Source organism: Pteropus alecto, unplaced genomic scaffold (genome assembly GCF_000325575.1).
Source record: "Pteropus alecto unplaced genomic scaffold, ASM32557v1 scaffold1730, whole genome shotgun sequence".
Lineage (NCBI taxonomy): Eukaryota > Metazoa > Chordata > Mammalia > Chiroptera > Pteropodidae > Pteropus > Pteropus alecto.
The window spans coordinates 44,314-49,660 of record NW_006430115.1 but is presented as its reverse complement, the minus strand read 5'-3'; the positions used below and the strand labels follow the sequence as shown (position 1 = coordinate 49,660).

The 5,347-nt window shown below is 39.6% G+C and overlaps 1 pseudogene; it reads left to right on the top strand.

The window, feature by feature from the left end:
* The first annotated feature begins 5,194 nt into the window (after positions 1-5,194).
* On the top strand, positions 5,195-5,313 carry LOC112479611 (annotated as a pseudogene).
* Positions 5,314-5,347: the final 34 nt, after the last annotated feature.

The window sequence follows — 5,347 nt, the reverse complement described above, 5'->3', positions numbered from 1 at the left end:
TCTCTATAAGCCAGTGACAGTGGTCTCTTCTAACACACACTGCAGGGAACAGGAAGGTACAGCACTCCAAAAACAGAATTCTCTGAATGAATGGTCCACAAAGTGTGGTCCTGGGACCAGGAGCATCAGCCTCCCATGAGAATAAGATGAAAATATTGATTCTAGAGCCCTACCCCATAGTGAATCAAAAATTCTAGGAGTAGGGCCCAGCATTCCGTGTCTTAACCAGTCCTACATATGATTCAGATGCAGGCTAAAATTTGAGAACAACTGTTTTAGGGCACTCTCTAGGAGAAGTCTTAGTCTCAGAAATGATTAAGCCATAGCCAAGTAGCATAGCCCAGGGAATGAGATTCACGTACTATAGTTAACCCTTAGCAACACTAGGAAAGACTATGGTAGGCTCTGGTAGCCCAAGAGAAAACAAACAAACAATAAACAACAATAACCTAAGTCTTGGATGTAGTAGATGTGAGCCAAATCTTAGTCTTCAGGACAAAAATGAAGTCATTGGTAAACAATATATTCATGTTCCACTATATTTACATTATGAACCTGGGTTTAACTCTGCCCTGTAAGTAAGAATGGTTTTTTAGCACATACACTTTTTTTAAAATCTGTTTTCCCTCCTACATAGACACAGTGAAACAGATGAAATTAGGAGTTCTTCCTACACGCCAGGCATAAATTACTTGCTGTTACCGGTAGGAAGGACCCCCTCCCGAGATACTTTTAAATGTGTATACTAGTTTTTGCGCCAAAGAGGAGTTAGGATCTGTAATGCCTTAAGGAAGAAGAGAATTATACTCAGGCTACAGGAAGGCAATTGTTTTTCTAAAGTAAGCGAGCCCCCTAGACTTCTTAAGATTTCTAGAAGATCCCAAATAACTACTGCTACAAAAGATGTGTGGTGCCTCTGCTCTGTGATGGAGAACCACTGCTACCAGTAGTAACAGCCATTATGTGTTGAGCATGGATCTGTTCCAGATGTGCTTCACTAATACCTTAGGTGGATTTAACCCTCACAACAACCCTGAGAGGTAAGCATTAATACTTCCATTACACAGACTGGCAAAATGCATGTTAAAGGGCTTAACCAACTATCCAAAGTTATTCTTGAAGTATCCAACCAGGTTTCAAACTGAGGTCTGTCTGACTCCAAAATTTCTGCTCTAAATCCTCATCTCTTGGCACTCCCTCCCCACACTTTCAGCCCTAAACAGTTCTATGCTTTATTTACCCCTCTTATCCTTGAATACAGACTTTTTCTGCTTCTCCATTTAGAGAACTACTTCAAAGCTCAGTTCAATTTATGCCTTATGACATTTTTCCTGGCCAGATTTTTCAGTCTTCCCCCTGACTCCTCATGCTAAATTCTCATCATGATTTTTCATTTAACCTATATTATATCACTCTCATCACACATCATATCATAATCATTTTTTCAGGGGTCTTTCTCTCTCAATATCCAAAGACTTCTTCATAGCCGCATTTAGTTTCATATTTTCTTTCCCCATAGCTCCAGCTAACATTTATATTTCTATTCTATGATATCTTCAGAATCTTAGAAATTTAGTACTGGAATGGACTTAAAAAGAAAGATGATGATGATGGTTGAAAAAAATATTACATGGCCGATAACTGGTGCTTTTCTTAATAAAATGAATCCTCAGAAGACCATCATTCCCATCATAACAATGAGTAAAAGTCATATAACCTTCAAAATTTAACTTTCCTGAGTTCATTAGTGAACTGAGCTTATAAGACAACCAACTGAACTAAATTCCAATTAGTGACAAGCCCCACTAGAAAGAGATGTGGCACAAAATTTTTTATGCTTTGGAAGAGCATCAGCTGAAGATGGGTAAGAAGAAATCTACTAAAAGTTTGATGCATTTCTTAAATGCCAAGTGTGGGGAAATGCATCAGTTTAAAGTAACTGGGAGCCCCAGTTATTATCTTTCTCATGGGCCTCTACAGTTTTCTCACAAGAAGGATTAGAGCTCAACTTAGTAGCGCAGGTATATAAAAGTTGATTGGTTTCCTCTCTGAGACAAGCATAAAACACTGCCTTCTTCCATAGAACCTTCTTTCATATTAAGTAAAAGTCTTAAGTGACCAAGGGAGGGACAGTAAATCCCCTCACCTTCAGGGCCCAGGTGAAGTTCCATTGCTTCCTGGGGAGAGGTAGAAGCAAAACGCATTTGCCTCTTGAAGAGGAATGAATCTTAAATATACAATATCAGAAAATATCCACTATTTCTGGATTCTGCACCAACACAAACCAGAGGTCTGCTACAACTGAGGGAAAGCCAGAAACTGTCTTCTGACTGAGAACTGTCACAGATTCAAGGCAGAATTTGGCTGCCATGGGGATGGAGGAGGATCGGGAATATGAGAAGACCCTACCGCAGAGGCCCGGGTGCACAGAGTCTGCCAAAAATTGAGACAGATCAGGAGCACCAAGGATTTCACATGCCCCCACAAGGAGCCTAATGTTGAGTAACAAGGATTGGAGTCTATTGCTAGAGCAAGAAGCAAGAGCCAGCGAGAGACACCCACTCCCACCATCCACCCTTCCCACTATAGTGCAGGCATCAGGGACTGATAACAGCTAGAAGTGGAGCAGAGACAGTGAGAAAAACTCTCCAGTATTTCACACCTCACACTAAGCACAAGGTAACAGTACTTTTTACTAGAAGACTCTGAAGCCTATGATACCCTTAGGTTCAAGATAGCACCAAAATATAAACCCAGCTCACTGACTGACTAAACTGACTCAACCTGTCATGATAACAGCCTAACAGAAAAGGAGACATGCCCATTTTTATGAGTAAATACTATTTACCTCAGTCTCTATTGTTCTTCTATCACAATCTCCAGTAATTAATCAAAAAGTCACAGAACACTACATAGCCAGGAAAAAACCCACTGTTGAAAGATAAAACAGTCAGCCGGACTGAGAGATGAACCAGGTGTTGGAACTATCAGACAGGAACATTAAAACAAATATGATTAATATGTAAAGAATCTAGTGGAAAAAGTGGACAGCATTCATGAACAAATGAGAAATTTTAGCAGAAAGCTGGACACTAAAAAAAGAGGCAAACATGTGTTATCAAAGATGAAGAATTCTTTCAGTATGTTTATTATCAGACTTAACACATCTGAAGAAAGAATCGGCAAACCCGGAGCTGGAGTAACAGAAGTTGTCCAAAGTGTAACACAAAGAAAAAACGATATGAAACATCCAGGCACTGTGGGACAATATCATATGATCTACCATAAATGAATATGGGTCCCAGAAGAAGAGAGAGAAAAATGGGGCAGAAAACATATTAGAATAGATAACAGCCAAGAATTTTACAAAATTAATAAAGAAGTGCAGAAACGCTCAAGCTGAATAAATAAAATCCAGGACTCCCTATATTGATAGTGGAGGGAGAATGTCCAGGAAAAGAGGAATGACTGGAACTCTCAACTCTGTGTCTCCTCCCATGACTTTCAGAGACCATCGAGGATTGCTCCCTACTTATCAGTGCTCTCAGCACACTGGCAATTTAAGACTCTGGCCCAAGTATAGATATAGGAATCTTCCCTTAGTGACAGCATCATAGCCAGGGAAGACTAAGCAAGACACAGGACTGCATTTCTCAATATGTGTTCAATGTGAATAAGAAACATTACTGCTGTCAGATGTTCAGTTGGCAGGAAGAAAGTTTCTTCATAAATTTCACTGATTATACAACATAGTAAAAGTTCTGGAACATAGGAAAATAAAGAAACCTCTTCTATCTGGTGTTTCCTTCAGGTTCCTTTTGTCTAATATTATATATTATGTCTTCACCGGAGGTATAGGCATTTTGTCTCATTCATCTTTTAGAACAATGCCTGGCAATTGTTAATTTATTCAACAAATTTTTAAGTGAAAACTATGTATTAAACACTTTTCTAGGCATTTGAGTGGATAGTTATAAGGTGCCTGCTTTCATGGAGTTTACATTCTAGTGGAGGGGATTTGGATAGCAAAACAAATGAGAGCATTAGAAAGTAGTATGTAGTATGAGAAAATAAAATGGGGCAAGAGAGGGAGTAGGTAGGACAGTCAGGACAGGCTTCCCTGAACTGGACACCTATTAACATCCCATGGAAGATATTCAGAGAAATGCTGTTCTTTCAGGGAAATAAAGACAATAGTTATACTTTTGGAAAATATCATTTTTTAATTAGGACTGACTTATTCTTTCCTCCCTTTCTCCTGGTCATCTCAGTGTCAACCCCAGAGCTTCACGCTCTTATAAGGCACCAGGCCAAAAAATGAGAAGTCAGAGCTATGTACTGTCACCCACTTCAGAGACCTGCCTCTTCCCTGATCACTAACTCTTACACTGTCTGCCACCTTCAGAGAAGACCTAGGACTGTCTATAAGGGGCTTTATAAGACCATAACAAGTTGATATTCATCATCGTAATTAATTCAGCAAATATTTTTGAGTATTTCCTGTGGCCAGGCACAGCTGGGAATACAGCAATGAACAAAAGATACAAAAACCCTTGTCCTCATGAAGGGTGGGGACACTGGTTTTGTTCTGCTGACATTTAAGGCACATAAGAAGGCTTTCTCTCCCCATCATCACCACCACCCTTTTGTTTTCTTCTCTTTCCAAAGGCTATCTATGTAGCTCCTGGAGGAGAAAAGGAGAATAGAGTCTGGGCAGCTCAAATGTAGTTCATTTGTCTCTGTTGTTGTGGAATACTAACATTCCCTGTAGATATCTAGAGTTGAGGTCCGTGGAGAAGCTTTTTTTGAAGGATGAGAAGAATGGAACTTCTATTGAAATTTAAATGTGTTCTGCTTGAAGATTTATTCTTAAATCTTCTACAAACTTCTGGATTTAGAAACTTCTGGAATGTATTTCCAATATAATTTTACTGGGAATGATGGAAACGGTAGAATACTTTCCTATTGACCTCTCTTTCCAACAAGGCTTCTATGACATGGAAGTACTTGTGCTGAATGGTGGTCATAGAAAGCACCTTACAGCAGTGTACTAAAATTTTCACAGTCTCAAAATAAATTAGGCCACATGTGTGTTTACTCAGCCCCACCATCGTAGATGCAGTGCGTGTTTTCAGCTTTTCAAGGCAATGATGTCATTTTAGCTATGTGACAAATGACTTAAAATGTGGTTTGGATCTACGGCCATGCCACCCTGAACAAGTCCGATCCCATGTGATCTCAGATGCTAAGCAGGGTCAGGCCTGGTTAGTACTTGGATGGGAGACCACCTAGGAAGACTAGGTGCTGTAGGCATAAAAAATAAAATAAGGGATTGTAAGCTGACAAG